Genomic DNA, 17,696 nt, shown 5'->3' with positions numbered 1-17,696 from the left:
TACGTATGGAAGAATGGCTTGTTATATGCCCCTAAGGCATTGCATTGCTCCTCATTAACCCCCCTCATTTCATTCAAAGCTAAGTAGTCCTTAGCTAAGTGCTCCATCCCTCCACAAACAAAGCATGGTTCTTTCGGTTCCGCTTGAGCGATCATGTGCGAGTTTTGGCCATTTTTCGTCATTAAGACCTCAAACTGCTTTTTCAAAGCTTCGAGTTGGGCCTTAACACTATCCTCTTCTCGAAGTTGATAGATCCCAGATGGTTTGTGTCGGTTGGTGCTGTCAGTATTACTTGGACCAGTCCAGGTGTGAGACTTTTTCGTAGTTTCTTTGAGATATTCAAGAGCATCGTCTGGATCTTTTTCGAGGAATTCACCATTGCATAGCATTTTTACAAACTGGCGCTCATGACTCGTGAGGCCTTCATAGAAGTAACTGACCAAACGCCAGTTCTCATAGCCATGGTGCGGGCACTGATTTAACAGATCTTTGAATCTTTCCCACACTTGATAGAACGTTTCATTGTCCTTTTGGGAAAATGTGGAAATCTGTCGTTTTAGATTGTTGGTCTTATGGCTGGGGAAGTGTTTCAGAAAGAAATATTTGGTTATCTCCTCCCATGTTCCAATAGACCTAGGTCTCAAAGAGTACAACCGTCTTTTGGCTTTGTCCTTCAAGGAGAAAGGGAAGAACTTCAGTCGCACAGCATCGGCATTTTCGGCTCGGTTATAGAACGTGGCTACTACTTCCTCGAATTCTCTGATATGCACGTATGGGCTTTCGTTTTCCATTCCATGAAATGTGGGCAAGAGTTGAATCATGCCAGGTTTAAAGTCTAATGCAGGCATATTAGGAGGGAAGATAATGCATGAAGGCGTGGAAGTGCGAGTAGGATGGAGGTAGTCATTGAGAGTCCTTGGTTGGATTTCATCATTGCGAGCCATTGCGAATGGATTATTATCAGCTAGAGTTTGTGGAGAAGCAGGATTGGTGGAATGAGTTACGGAAGGAGTGGTGGATGAATTGGAAGAAGTGTCACTAGAAGCTTCATGATGATTCATCCACTCTCGAAAATCAGAATTAGAATATATATATATTTTGTTTTTTTCTTTTTGATTTTTTTTTTGTTAAACTTGTTCCCAGGTAGATTTGGAGGTTTGGGGTGATCTCCAAGACCTTACTAGAACTCCCCGAGGTTACTAAGTATGTATGGTGGATCACAAGTCAACCTTTTCGACCAAACAACCTTTAAGCAGAGTGAAATTGCTTATTTTGACAGAACAAGATTAATTTTCATATAGTAATAAGTTCAACAATGTAATAGTGCAAAGGTAGATGCTCGAAATGTTCCCAGGCCGATTGGGAAGGTTGTCAAGGTACCGTTTTAGGCCCACACTTGCCTAGACAGAACTCCCTGAGGTTCCCAGTTAAGTGTGGATGGTAACGCTATCACAAACCTTATTTAACAACCAATCTTTCTAGACAGAACAATATCGGTTTCTACCATTTGTAATATTACACAATTATTCTCAATACTAAGCGTTTTATGATTGAAATTTTATGAACAGTTTTATGCAATTTTATGTTTTTTTTTTTAAAAAAAAACCTAAATTCTAAGGAAAAATAACACAAAGAAAATAAAAACATAAACTAAGCAACAAAATAAAAAAACACAAAAATAAAATAAAGAAAAGAAAATTAAAGTGAAGATAAAATAACAAACTTAATCTTTTTTTTTCTACAAATATTTATTTAACTAAAATAAACAAAAAGAAAAAAAATAAAGATTAATGAAACTATAAAAAAAAATATAAGTTTTTATATATATATAATGTATTTTCTTTGTTTTTTTTCGGTATCCGAAAAGTAGAGAAAAAAAAAGAAATAAATATATATGTATTTTTTATATGTATATTTATATATGTATAATTTGTTTTTTTTACCAAAAAAAGAAAAATTTATATATATATAAATAAATAACTTTTTTTTATGATTTTTTTATTTTATTTTTAATAATAATAACCAAACTAACTAAAATTAGGAAAATAAAAATAAAGACTATACTAACACAATATTCACACCAACAAAAATACAAATAAAGTTACTAACATTTTTTGTAAAAAAAAAATTCACTAAACCTTTGAAAACTACCTCCCCGGCAACGGCGCCAAAATTTGTTTAACGCCCAAAATGTGACTACCACTAAGCGGTAGTTGTAGTAAGATCAGGCGGTCGATCCACAAGGAGGTAACCTAAAATCAAAAGATTAGTAGAAAATAACACAAAAAGTTAGTAACAAGAAATAAATAAAATTGTAAATGAAAAGAGGGTTGAAATTTTGGTATTGTCTTTTTGATAAGGTGATAAAATGAGATAAGTGAAATAAAGGTAAGATGTAATCAAGAGTTTGAGAAAATGAAAGGTTTCAAGAATCATCCATATGCTTGTTTAGTTACTTGGTTACTTGATTTACAAAAATGCATAAGTAAATAGTTCACATCCCAACATTTACTTGGAAAATCTAACTTTAAAGTCTATATTATTTTCTAACAAAAGTTCATTTGAGTTATAAAGTTCTTTACTTTAAAAGCACAATGTTAATCTTATGAAAAATCTAAAAATGACAAAATACCCAAGGACAATAATGCAATAGAAGATTAGACATAAAATTATGTATCAATATTACTTTTACTAATTAGAAGCACATAGAAAGAGCATGACTAATCCTATATACTATTAGCATAAGTAAATAAAGATAACAAAATAGAGATGGAGATGAAAGAACATAAATAACTCAAATATTTTACATTAAGAACATAGTAAATCAAAGTAGCAAAATAACATCACTAGCATATGGAATCATCCCTAACCTTTCTAGGAAGATTAGGTCATTATGCTCATGATTCTCACAAAAATCTAAGAAGAAAGTGAGTAGAAATTTTGCTATAGTTTCTTTACTCTAAAATTACATACTAAGTGTGAAGAAGGAGTCCCTATTTATAGAGGGAGAAAATGACTAAAAAGAAATTAAACAACAAAATGGGGTTTACAAAATAAATCTGAAATATATAATAATAAAATATGAATTTGAAAAATCAAATCTTATTATTAATATTAACCTAGCTATTTTGGTGTATGTTCATTTTTCCCTTTTCTAAAATACCACAAAAACATGAGCTTTAAAGCTCAAAGTAGTAATGTGCAAAGCCCAATACCCACAAAACATGGCTGGTGCACACAAGAGAGTTTTGACCCATTCCCAGCCAATGGGGAGGCGCCACGTAGGCGTTGGCTGGGAGAAGAGAAAGCTGGGTTGCGAGCCTGCTAGAGCTGTTGGGCTTGGAGGCTATGCTGAAGAAGCTTGGGAGGACTGGGTCGTTGGGCCTGGAGGGAAGCAAGGTCGTGGGTCGCTGGGTGCTGGAGATGATTGAAAGCCGAAAGGTACATTTGGGTGTTGCTGAAGATGGCTGGAGCTGATTGGCGTGAAGCTGCTGGAAGTGCTAAAACCATTCGAACGTGTGGCGCAATGCAGGCGCGCCACCTGGCGCTGGGAGAGGGGAAGATAGGGGATTGGGCCTTAAATTTGGGCCTTCGGGACTAGACCAAGTTCCTCAAAAATTCCATTTCTTCATTTTCCTTTTTAGACTTAACTATTTTTTTTGTTCTCTCAAGTGCAAATTATTTCCTGAAAATTAAACATAAATTACACTAAAATTAATATTTTCAATTAAAAAAAATATTACAATAAATTCATGAAAATATTAATTAAAACTAAATTTATTTTACACTTTAAAACCAATAAATTTGCATTTTTGAGCACTAATCAAACCACAATTAGGATGCTTGCAGGTAATGTACCAAACATCAGTCCCAAATTTCTTCACCATAAACTCAAAATTATTCTTCATCGCAAATATGGATGCTTTGGTTTTCAATTCAAGCTTGTTCTGAAAGAACTTGCCAAGGTGCAATTCTCCTTAAACTTTGCTGGTTGATGAATAATGTTGATGTGAGGCCTCTATATCCTCTTTGGTGAACATGGGAGCAGTTCATGTTCTACGATCTTCACCTAAGTCCAATGGATATCTTCATCTAAAACTATCATTGGTTCTACTTGGGCCTGGACAACTACTGCTGGTCCCAGGGGTTTGCCGATCTTCTATTCTGCGCTCCTCAACTACCATAACATCTGAACTCTGTGTTGGCAAATCTGCCCTAATATCTGGCCCACCAAGATCTGTTGCATCAACAACAGGATCGTCGTTGACGTAAGGATCGTAGCTATAGGGATCATACTTCGCTGTGTCATGAAAATATGGTGGATCGTTGTGTAAATTAATACGCAAGTATACGTAATCGACACAAGTAATACAATGATAAATAAAGATCGTTCCCACGGAGATTGATTTACTAATTACCAACAAATTAATTTTCTATTTCTATTTGGTCAACAATAAATTGATTTAAAAAATATTAAAACAACAAAAAGCAATAAACATAAAATCACTATGAAAGAAAGCAAATAATTGTAAAAACTTCAAAAATAAAGAACTAGGGATTTTAATTTCATCAACTTTTCACTTTATTATTTTGCTAATCAGACTTCACAATTCTTCTTCCTAAACTAATAGCGGATTAACAAAAACAATTCTTACTCTTTTTCAAGAAATAAAGAACTCAATTTACATGTGTATTTTCTACATTCCTGTGGTAAATTTCAACCAAAAAAAGGCATTGAACACAATAATCCTTAAACTACACAATTCATATAAGTAGTTTCATCCAATATGGAAATTGTGATTATTCAATCATAGCATAATCAATTCTCACTTTTCAGATTTCGAATCAAAATCATAAATCATGCAAATGGTGATCAAGCATTCATAAGCATTAAGAACAGATCAAATAATTTAGAATAGAAGTGAATAAATAATCATGAAATCCTCATAGAAAATAACAAAGATCCAAGTGATTACATTAAAAACCCTAGAAAATAAAATTAGTTCATGTTCATCATTGAGAAATCTATAAACAAGAAATTAACATAAAGTAAAGATAAAAAGAAAAGAAAAGAACTCTATGTCGATCCAAGTTCTTCTCCAAAGTGATCACAATCCTCTTCTCCTAGTCTAGGTCTGCAAAAGTCTCTCTCTTCCTCTCCAAAATCATGATTTAAACCTGGTTAGTGTTTCTCCTGAACATGAAATGACCAAAACACCATTCATTAAAAATTTGCTTTTTTCACATTTCTGGGCATATCCTACAGACGCAGGATAGCATTTGTAGCGACCCAAAATCGCTAATAAGGCTTGGGGCCTTGATTAGCGTGCCTGGAGGGCAATAATTGTTATATTGTATTAATATGTGAATTTAATGAATATGAGATTAGAGTGCATGTTTAGGCGATTAAATATGCATGTGGGCCCTATTTGGTTGTTAGGGGCATATTTGCGATTTTAGCCCGTTGGGGGCATAGATGTTATATTTATGTGTATTGTGATTGATACCACATGTCGGTGGTGATATAATTGTGGTGCATGATCTGAGACGGTCCTAGTGAGCTGGCTAGCTAGAAAGTCACAATGGGGTCAAATACCCGGCTCGGGAGGAACCTAGGGGTATTTTGGGAATATTATAACTTGAGTGTGGGAGTTATTGAGGAATGGTTAGTGGCACTTTGGTAACTTGGGTAACTATAAGTAACTCTTGAGGATAGTTGTTTAAAGTGGGGAAGTGGTATTTTTGCAAGAGATTAAGGAAAAGTCTAGGATGCCCTTGAGGATTAGCTAGAATCCAAGTTAGAAAGGAGGGCAATTGGGTCATTTGGCCTTAGGAGAAGATAATGTTGGCTGAGGAAAAGTCATTCACATTATTTCATTTAGGCATAATCTGAATATTTTGGTAGGAAAGGTGGAAGAGAGCTGAATTTCTTTGAGGCTAAGGAAGGGATTCAAGGCTGAATTAAGGCAACTAGAATCAAGCATAGGCCAAGGTTAATCCAGAGGTAAAGCTTCATCTCTGAAATTTAGTTTTCTTGCAAGTTCTTCTTAGAGTTTGGGTTGAATACTGAATGTTGGGTTTTTGTTTAATAATTGTAAAATTCAACTTAAGAATCAAAGGAATTAAGCTAGAAGTTGGATTTGAAAGAAGCTCAAAGTCGAATTTCAGTTTGAGGTAAGAATTACGTGCATCTTTGAAGTTGATTACTGGTGTGGTTTAAGATTTCTGAAGGGTGGTTTAAGTTTTGTAAGTTCTGGTTTAAGTTTTATGAAGTTATTAACCAATTTGTGAATCATGGGTTTGAATGTGTGTATGGGATTGTTATTGATGATTTTAGGTTGCCTTATGGTCTATTTGGGGTTTTTGATTGAATTTGGGACTTAGGTATGCCTTGGGGTTGATTTGGAAGAGTTTTGGCTCGGGAAAACGTTGGGGAAAAACCCAGATTTCTGGGTTCCGCGGCCCTGTTCTTCCATGCCGTGACGCTAGGATGCATCAGGGGAAGGGCACCATTCTGGGCGCCGCAGCGCTAGGCTAATTTCTAGGTAGGGGAAAAATGTGATTTTGGGGTTTTGGTTCAGGGAGCTCGGGGGATGCTTCCGTTACCTTGTGGGGGGGAAACGGGAGGTCCCGAGAGCTCGGGATTGGTTCCGGGAGATGATTATAATTTGGTTAGTAATGAGAGTGCTATGTATGTGTTGTGACTAGGTTTTCAGCGAGGCTCGGGTTAGAGGACCGTGCTCGAGATTTCTGTGCTCAAGAAGCTTGGGACACAGGTAAGAAAACCGCTGTACCCATAGAGCAGGGTGAGGCCCCATAGCTGTGTTGCAGGGCACGACCCTATATGATTATGTTAACATATGTTTAAGTGGTTGATTAATTATGATAGGTATGCAAATATGTGAATGATCAGCAAAAGCCGGGAACAGTGAAGGCCAAGAACGGTAAGGGCCGAGAACGGCAAAGGCCGAGAGCGGCAAGGGGTCGGGAGTAGCATTTAGCACGTGGAGTGCGAGTTTCCAGGGTAAGACCCTAAAGGATACCTGGGATATCCTTACGGTGTAGACCGCGAACCCAGGGTCTGGGACAGCTCGGCCGTATATGTTTAGCCTGTTGGCGGGTTTGTTATATGCTGAGTGATTGATATGCATATTTTATCTATTTGTGTGAGGTTTTCTTGCTGGGCTTCGGCTCACGGGTGCTCTGCGGTGCAGGTAAGGGCAAGGGGAAAGTGAGCCAACCATGAGTACGAAGAGTGTGAGGCGATGCGTACATGTCTGGTCTGGCTGGCTGCCACGGCTAGGGGTATTTTTGAGAGATGTTTTGTACTAGATTCTATTTGTCATTTAGTCGACCTAAAACATATTTGAGTTGTAAATGTTTTTAAACAGTATTTTCGGGATCCCTAATGTAAAACACTTATAATTTTCAATGAATGTTTACATTTTCAAATTATGTGATTTTAATACGGTTTAGTTACACTTTTAAGTTAAATGCTTGGTTAGCTAGTTAAATGCACATTTTAAACTCACTTAGTAACAACTCTAAGGTAGTAGGGCATTACAAAATGGTATCAGAGCCTTGACCCAGCCAGAAGTGTGGCCGACGGGGACATCGGGCCCATAAGGGGGGTGATTGTGACAGTCAGAATCCCGTGATCCATAAGGGGAAAGACCGGGTAAAGCTATGCAATCCCACACCGCCTGGGGAAGGTCAAGTGTGATGATTCTAAGACTGTGTAGGTATGGGACTACACAGTTGAAGATGGCTTAAATGGATTGATGGGTACTACCTATATCAACAAGATGCATCTTCTTTTCGGTGGCCCATCACTTGAGAACTCCAAAGTTAAGCGTGCTTGACCTGGAGTAATCTCAAGATGGGTGACCTCATGGGAAGTTTTCCCAGGAAGCGTGCGGGTGAGGACAAAGCACGCTGGAAATAATCGTGTTGGTTTGTAAGGCTAGCCGTCATTCCAGGAAGCAGCCATAGTGACGTGGGGCGTTACAGCATTCCTGCCTTGCGGTCGCAGAAATGCCCTACTTTTCTGGAATTACGGCCGCAAAATCATATTCCTGCGGTCACAGAAAGTGCTCCAAAACACTTTTTTCCACCAATTTTTGTCCTTTTGTCGGGTTTTCCACCATTTTTCCACACCTAAGTCACCTAAGCCCTTCGACACCTGAAAACACACAAAAACAAGTGTAAAATAGAACAAAACAAAACTAAACACCTAATACTCTACCTAAAAACACATAGATAAACGAGTCTAAAACTCGTTTATCATGGATCTCCAACAAGGATATCATCATGGACTATAACGTCTGGATTTGTCTCGGGAACAAATGTCCCAACCTCACTTTGAGTTCCTTTGAAACCATGACATAAGGGAGAAATGTTCTCTTCAAATCGAACTTCTTTATTAACACTGGGAGAGGCCGATGCATTTCTTATACTTCCCTTCTTAACCAATGTCACACATAGAGGAATCAACTTCTCTATAGATTTCGATGCTAACCCAATGAATGCACGAACATGCCTATCATTTTTTATAACGGTAGATTTGACGGATTATGATAGGCATGTGTACGGGACCTCAATTTTCAAGTCATGCACACATTTATCCACTTCAAGCTCATCATACAGAATGTCAAGCAGTTGCTCATACGTCATACCCTTCTCCAAAGGCAGAATTTGATTTTCAGCATCCCTGAAAATCCAATCCCTATATTCCAGTTCCTAAACACCATTGAATGCAACAAATATGGAAACAGTCGAATCTGTATTGAAAAAACAAATAATAGGTCAAAAATTAAAACGGTAACATAAAACAATAAAACATCGATATCTGTCGAGATATGTCGAGGCCTATCGGGGTCAACCTATCGAGGTCTATCGAGTATAATCGAGGTACATCGAGGCAGACTTCCCAACAAATTTTTTATGAACCCATCGAGCCCCATCAAGGCATATACTACATACATTAAATTTTATGCCTCTATTGAGGTCCATCGAGTCTCATCGAGGTAGCCATTTTCCCTAAATGTGTGAAGGTTTATCGAGGACCATCGAGTCTTATCAAGGTAGTCATTTTCCCTAAATGTGTGAGGGTTTAATCAAGGTCCATTGAGGACCATCGAGTCTCATCGAGGCATATCAAGGTAGCCAATTAATATAAACATATGAGGGTTTTATCGAGGTCCGTCGAGGACCATCGAGTCTCATCGAGGCAGAGAAAAAACCCAGAAAAAAAACCAAGAAAGGAACGAAAATTCATTCTGACAGTGAAAAATTACAATTAAACATGAAGGCATATACATATCTGTTCGAAATAGCAAAAGCAATGTAGATAAACAAGTTTCCTCACTACATATAACAAATATATACTTACCCATACTATAATGACCCAAATTTCCTAATAAGGTTTAGGACCTTGATTAGGAGGTCGGGAGGGCCATAATTGATATATTATGCCATTAAATGAGTATATGCATGATTATGTGAATTATATTATTATATGATGATAAATGCATGCACATGGGTCCACTTTTCATTATAAGGACATTTTGGTAATTTGGCCCGTTGAGGGCATATTTGTATATTTTCATGCATGTTGGTGAATTATGAATAAGACCACATTATAATGTGGATTTGTTCAAGCCATTCGGCATGAGATGATCTTTGAATGCAAGTTAGCGGTTTGGTCATAACGGGGTTAATTTTGGGGCTCGGGGTGAGTCTCGGGGCAATTTGATGATTAGTACATTACCGGGAATAAAAGGGTAATGGGATATGATTTATTAGCATTTGAGAATATTAGGAGTAACGGGAATTGGAGGACGTTAATTATGATTAACGGGATTAAAGGAGAAAGGTCGGTTTTACCCTTGGTAGCCTTAAGAAGGAATTTAATGACCAAAGGGTATTTTTCTCTTTTGACCTAAAGTTATATGTATCAAGTAGAAGGTTGTGGAAGGACTTAAGCTGAACTAAAAACAGAGCATCTTATTCTTCTTCTCTCGATCATTTCCTTCCTCTTTTCCTTTGGAATTTTGAAGCTCCATTTGAGGAATCAAGCTAGGGAACCAAGCCTTGAAGGTCTAGGGTTGTGTTTTACCATTGAAGAGGGTTCCATATTGAGCTTGAGGTAGGATTTTAGCCATAGAAACTCTGGTTCTTGCTCTGTTTTTCATTGATTTTCAGTTGGGATTTTTTATTTGGATAGTGAGAACTGATGGAGTTTTTGGCAAAGAATGATTAGGTTTTGATGCCTAGGACTTGTATGTTTGGTTTTTGGGTTCATTTGTGAGTTTAGTTGAAGTTTGGAAGAAAGTTTTGAAGCTTGGAATTGGAGAACTCGAAGGAGGAAAAACCAGGGTTGAATCACCCTGGTCCTAGCGCTACAGCGCTGTCCAGGGCCAGTCATCCCTGTTTGTAGTGCAGCGCTGCCCTATTTTTCCAGGGTCCTATTTTGGGCACTTTTGATGGTTTTAGCTTGGGGTTTCAATTCCTAAGGCTCAGGATCGAATCTATTAATCGTTTGAGTAGGAATCGAGGTTCCGGGAGTGAGGTTTAGGTCAAGAACCTTTTATTGTTGATTTCATTAATTGGATTCAATATTTGGTTATGACTAGGTGACCGCTAAGGGATCAAAGGATCGATCGTTCTCAAGGGTCGTTCATTTATTATTTCTCGCTCGAACCAGAGGTAAGAAAACTGCACCCAGTATGTGACATGCATGGTTATTAATGAGTGTTGCAATATTTTATGCTGTTCAAGTGCACACAGTTGCAGTTCGTAATAAAATGGTAAAAACCAAGTATCGTCCTCAAGGACTGATTTATCAATTACCAATCAATTAATCCTTTAATTCTATTTGATTAAACAATAATCAGAGATTTTAAACTAAGAAAAATACTAACGAAGCACAATGAAGAATTAAACAAATTAACAAAGAAAATACAATTAGGACAATTATGATCCTCTATTTTTCCACCCTGTTATTTCCTAATGCAAGCATCTATATCCCCTTCTCCCTATTCAAGAATAAGTTGCAACAACAATTCATAATCTGGTCAAGACTTATGAAATTCAATCTAAATGACAACTTCCTATATTTCTATGGTAAGTTGAATCATGTAGAGGGCATTAGCCACGCAACTCAGAAAATAAGCAAATAATCTAGATACTTTCGTTCTAAATTAAATTTGCATCCAAACAATCAAAGCATATCAAATTTCACTTTTCAGATTTTAATTTGATTCATAAAATAGCAATTAGAGGTGATCAATCAATAATCGCACAATTAACATAGATTGCAAGGAATTGAAAGAGATGAAGAAGAATATCAATTTTGCATTAAACCATAACAAGGGTTTCCAAAATATTCATATAAAATCCCTAAAAGAAAATTTAGCCTATGATATTCATTCTAGCCATATAATAGTTCAATTACAAACATGAAAATTAACAGAAAAAGATGAAAAACTCAGGGAAGAATCCTCCAATATGGTGTTCTTACTCCAGTCGTCCTTATCCCCTTTTTCCTTCTCTCAGTCGCCTATATGATTCCCAAAAAACCCTACTGAAAGTTCCTTCTGGAAAAGACTGAATTGCCCATAAAAAATAACCAGTTATGTCAGAAATCGTGAAACCAGCGCTGTAGCGCTACCCTTGTAGCGCTGTAGCGCTAAACTCAGAGCCGAAATGGGGGAAAATCTGGGCACCAGCGCTGTAGCGCTCTTTTGGTAGCGTTGTAGCGCTAAAGTCAGGAACCAACTTCCTGAAAACTGCGTCCAAGCGTTGTAGCGCTGATGTTGTAGCGCTGTAGCGCTAAAGTCAGTGCCGAGCCTCTTCAAGATTTCTTCCTAGCGCTACGGCGCTCCCAAGGTAGCGCTGTAGCGCTACTTACAGAACCAACAAAAGTCACAAATCTGTCTCGATTTCATTCCATTTTCGCTCCTTTCCAATATTTGCATCACTTAACATTAATCACCCTGAAACAAGAACAAACGACCATAATTCCGAACTAAAATAATCCTAACTACTGAAAAATAGCCTAAAAACTAGGACCATAAACGAGCCTAAAACTCGTTTATCAATGAGGCACGTTGAGTGCTCTATATGTGGACATTGATTGCATATTAAATGCTTAGCAATCTTGCTTATCTATGAATGGTACTGACTTATTAGTCAGAATCGGCAATGGTGTCAATATTAGGGGTGTGCACGGTGTGGTTTGGGCGGTTTGAACACTTTTTAATACACCACGCCACAAGTGCGGTGTAGTAGCTAGAACACACCGTGCGGTGTGATTTCATTGCACCAAATCGACCAAACCAAACCATTTTTTGTAGTGTGGTTTGGGTGGTTTTCCACGGTGTAAGTGTGTTAAGAAAATATGTGTGAGATAGAGAGGTGATAGGGAGGAGGCGCAAATGAGATAAGAGAGGAAGGAGTTATTATTGTGTATGATGTGTTAGAGAATAAGGTTATACCCTAATTTAAGTGGGCTCCTAGTTTTAGATTGGGTTACTAAAAAATGGTATATATGTAAAGTTTTTTTTTTTTTAACATATTTGTAAGTATATGGTGCGGTGTGGTGCAAACCAAAATTTCACACCGTCAAACCACGCACCATACCACACTGCGCGGTTTAGCTAAGATACAAACCATACCGAACCATTCCACTTTTGACACCGCGGTTTGCGGTGTAGTGTGGTGCGGTGCGGTGCGGTCGGTCGCCGCAGTTTGCCAGTTTAGATGCTCACCCCTAGTCAGTATTGACTGTGAAGTTGTGACTCATTAGTCAAGTTCGACAGTAGTACTGAGCACTGGTCATATGGTATTGGCTTATGAGCCAAGAATGATATTAGCGTGTTTAACGCAACCCAAAAAGATTAGATCTAATTGATATAAGCATTATCATCATAAGCATGAGATGCTTAATCGACCTTAAGTTTGATGAAAACTAAAAGCGTTTGTCTAGTCTAAAGGCTAGTTATTTAGAGCCAGAGCCAAAAGGCTAAGGTGACCTACACATCACATGGCTAGGAGGGTATGGGACCTTAGAGATAGACGTATTAGTCATCTACACAAGGATAGACTTATCAGTTATCTACACAGAGATAGACTTATCAGTCATCTACATAAGGATAGACTTATTAGTTATCTATACAGAGAGACTTATTAGTAATCTATATAGAGAGACTTATTAGTTATCCATATATAGAGACTTATTAGTCATCTATACAGAGAGACTTAGTCATCTATACATGGAGACTTATTAGTTATCTATACAGAGAGACTTATCAGTCATCTACCTAAGAGATAGACTTATCAGTCATCTAACCGAGATAGACTTATTAGTCATCTACCTAAGAGATAGGCTTATCAATCATCTACCTAAGAGATAGAGTTATCAATCATCTATCTGAGATAGATTTATTAGTCATCTACCTAAGAGATAGACTTATCAATCATCTAACCAAGATAGACTTATTAGTCATCTACCTAAGAGATAGACTTATCAATCATCCATACAGAGATAGACTTATTAGTCATCTATACAGAGATAGACTTATCAATCATCTATTTAGAGAGTGACTTATTAGTCAACTATTCAGAAAGACTTATTAGTCGTCTACCTCAGAGAGACTTATTAGTCATCTACCTCAAAGCGAGAGACTTATTAGTCATCTACTCAGAGTGCAGGACTCCACAAACATTTATTTGTACCTGCTTGCATGCATGAGTAGAGTTATTACTGCTAGGCATGCCTATTATGACTTAGTAACATGTTATTACTTGTTCATGAGCATATTAATTTTTCTTGCTGAGCTTCAGCTCACGGGTGCTATGTGGTGCAAGTAAAGGCAAAAGAAAGCTGGACCATCCTTGAGTTAGAGAGCTTAGGTGACGATGTGTACATATGCGGCTGCTCGACCGCCACGACCGAGGGTTTAAATAGGAACTAGGGTTAAATCCTATTTTGCCACTTAGGTCAGCTAGTTGTAAATCTTTTGTTGTAATTAACCTTTAAGTTATATTTTTGGGATCCCAATGTATACAGTAAACATTTTAGTAACGTTGCACCTTTGACTAAAAAATTTAACCCTAAATCGTTAATCATACTTAGTTACATGATTATGGCCAAATGGCTCGGTTAGCGAGTTTATCACTGTTTAAAATGCACACCGTAATAGTCCCTGGGTAGTAGGGCGTTACACATACGATTTTTTCCCCTATATCCGAAATCCAAAATGAAGTTCTTGCCTTGAAAGGATTCATAACTTGCCCCTGAAATCCAAGCTCAAAAATTAGTATAGATTAAGATAATGGTGGTTGCCTTGCTTTTTTTTGTGTATGAGAGCTTGAGAGATAGAGATGGAAAACGTGAGAGATAGAGAGGGAAAAGACAATAAGAGAAAAAGAGAGGGAAATTTATGATAAGAGCATTTTGGGAATCCAGGGGAATACTAGGATAAAAATGTGATGTTTTTTTAGTTTGATATTATTTTGTTATACAGTCTCATTTAATGCATCAATAGTCATATTTCCCTTTATGACATATATACACACACATACAGGAAATTAAGGGCACACGAGGAAGCCTTCCAATTAATGAGATTTAATTGCAATTTTTCTCCCTGAATTATTGTACTTGTTTTTTATTTATATATATTTTTTTGCATATATTTTATATGTGTAATTTGCTTGTGTCATTTATTAATCAGTGTTTTCGACCCGTGAACAGTTTTTGGCACGATTTTTTTTTATGACCGTGTATACTGTAGCTATTTAGAGCATCCTGCAAATTTTCAAAAAATTTCAGAATAGTTTACAATATCGAAAACTAGGTTCAAACATGCTGCCTTCCATGCACATAAAAAAAAAATTAGTCACGCTTGCAACAACATGTTTGAACTTAGTTTTCGGTACTGTAAACTATTCAGAATTTTCTGAAAAAATTTCAGGATGCTCTAAATAGCTACAATATACACGATCATAAACAAAAATCGCACCGAAAACTGTTCACAGGTCAAGAACACTAAGAGTCCCACCGGTAGGGCTTAAAGTAAAGCCCTTATAGAAGAATTGTCCTATTAATATATATATTTATATGAATACAGTTGTGTATGAATTTTCTTACATATATGCGCATATTTTATATAGTTTAAGTTACCTTAACTTGAAATTTATATATTACATGTAGAATGTTTTATATAGTAATATATATATATATATGCGAATGGAAAATTTGATAGTGTCATGATGACAAGTGGCTTCAAAATCAATGAGTGTGACAAATGTGTTTATATCAAAAATACAAACGATGGATATATTATTCTTTATTTGTATGTAGATGATATACTCATTGACAGAAGCAACCAACGAATGATAAAATCTACCAAATATATGTTGAACTCAAGGTTTGACATGAAGGACATGGGACTGACTGATGTAATTTTAAGAATAAAGATTACAAGGAAATCAGTTGGACTCAGTTTGAGTCAGTCACACTATATGGACAAGATTCTTGACAAATTTGGTAAAAATGATTCTAGTGTGTCCATAAATCCAATTGACATAAGTCACCATCTGTCCAAGAATAAAGGCGACAGTGTCTCTCAAGCAGAGTATGCTAGAGTAATAGGTAGTCTAATGTACTTGATGGGTTGTACAAGTGATAAACGAGCTTTAGGCTCGTGTATGGTCTAGTTTTTAGGAAGGTTTTCATTAGTTTAGGGCTATGTTATTGCAGAATTATGCTTGTTTGTTCATGTTTCAGGTTTTTCATGCTAAGATGGTGAAAAGAGTGGAATGAAGTGAAAGTGGAAGAAAATGGAGTTATTTTGGAGAAAATCGTGTCTTTCGGGAGCAAGATGTTCGAGAAATGATTCTGTAAATAGCGCAACAACACTAACAAAGTAGCGCTACAGCGCTAGAAAAAGGAAAATTTGAAGTATTGAATCTGTAAGTAACGCTACAGCGCTACAAAATGAGCGCTACAACCCTATCAAGAACTGAAGAGTAGCGCTCTAGCGCCGCACCACTGGCGCTACAACGCTAGTGAGACAAATTTTGAGGCATTTTGGCACTGTCATTAGCGCTACAATGCCCAATACCTAGCGCTATCGACGCGGTTTTTAGATTTTCAGCCACTTTTTGAAAGACAAAACGGTCTTTTCCCTTGGGAGCCTTGGAAAACTATTTAAAGGACATTATTCTACAAATTGGGGAGGCAGATTTAGTTTTATAAACCCTAGATTTAGAAAAGGCTGCTGTAATTAGATTTCTTTTTCATCTGAATTCTTTAGGTTATTTTCTATGAATAATTATTTGAAGTTTATTTTCATTATGTTAGCTATGAACTAAATCTTTTATCTAGGGATTAATGTGGTCACTTGAATTTCAATTTAACTTTATTATGATATACTATTGATACTTCTTCTCTATTCTAATCTATATGATGTTTGTTTAATGCTGGTAAATATTTGATCACTATTTACTTGATTTAATGGTTTTGATTCAAAATTCGAAAGATGAGAATTGATTATGCTATCATTATATAGACATAGGTTGCATATTGGACGAAAGTACCTGTATGACTTGTGTAGTAATTAGGTTTCCATGCTTAATGCCTTCTATATGTTTAAGTTTATCACAAAAATGTAGAAAACCTACATATAGACTGAGATCTTATATCTTGAAAAAGAATAGGAATCGATTATGTTAACTTGCTAAGAAGAGATTTAGAATTGATTAATAAAATTAATAGAATGAAAAGTTGATGAAATTAATTCCTAGGCTTTTTATTATTGATTCTAATTAGTTGATTCATTATTTTGCTTACAATTATTTAAATTGTATTCATAGTTTAGAGTATTCATTTAAATTTTTACATATTCATCTAAATTTTAATTCATCAAATAGAATTTGAAAATCAATTATTGGTAATTGGTTAATAGTCTCCGTGGGACGATTTCTGTTCTTACAAACTTTATTACTTGACACGACTACGTATACTTGCATACAGATTTAACATATCAACAAGACCAGATATTGCCTACACTATAAGTACTTTAAGTCGATTCACGAGTAATCCAGGTGTTGAACACTGGAAGGCAATTACAAGAGTACTTGGGTACCTACAGTATACTCGTAATTATGGGTTGAACTATACCAGAGATCCAACTATTCTTGAAGGATACATTGACGCAAGCTGGATATCTAACATCCAAGATTCGAAAGGTACTAGTGGACATGTGTTCACTCTAGGTGGCGCAGCTGTTTCATGGAAATCCTTGAAATAAATTGTAATCACTAGATCCACGATGGAATTTGAGTTTGTAGCTCTGGATAAATGTAGTGAAGAAGCAAAATGTCTATGTAATTTCTTGGAGGATATTCCAAAATGGCCTAAACATGTGCCTACAATATGCATATATTGTGATAACCAAGCAACAATTGGTTGGGCACAAAATGTTTTGTATAATGGTAAGTCTAAACACATATGTCGACGACATAATATCGTTATACAACTGATCTCAACTAGAGTTATCTTGATTGGTTATGTGAAGTCAAAAGATAACATTGCGGATCTGCTAACCAAATGGTTAAACAAAGAACAAGTTGAAAATACATCAGAAGGAATGAGACTTAAGCCCAAAGGAACTTAAGGTCGATATAAAGGA

At 36.5% G+C, this 17,696-nt stretch overlaps 1 non-coding gene across 1 annotated transcript; it reads left to right on the top strand.

The window, feature by feature from the left end:
• Positions 1 to 456: 456 nt before the first annotated feature.
• Positions 457 to 563, top strand: LOC133828026 (small nucleolar RNA R71). Its single transcript, XR_009890672.1, has one exon. It is a non-coding gene; the product is annotated as a small nucleolar RNA R71 (small nucleolar RNA).
• The last annotated feature ends 17,133 nt before the right edge of the window (positions 564 to 17,696 follow it).

This window comes from Humulus lupulus, chromosome 3 (assembly GCF_963169125.1).
Source record: "Humulus lupulus chromosome 3, drHumLupu1.1, whole genome shotgun sequence".
Classification (NCBI taxonomy): domain Eukaryota; kingdom Viridiplantae; phylum Streptophyta; class Magnoliopsida; order Rosales; family Cannabaceae; genus Humulus; species Humulus lupulus.
This window is presented reverse-complemented; position numbering and strand designations above follow the sequence as displayed.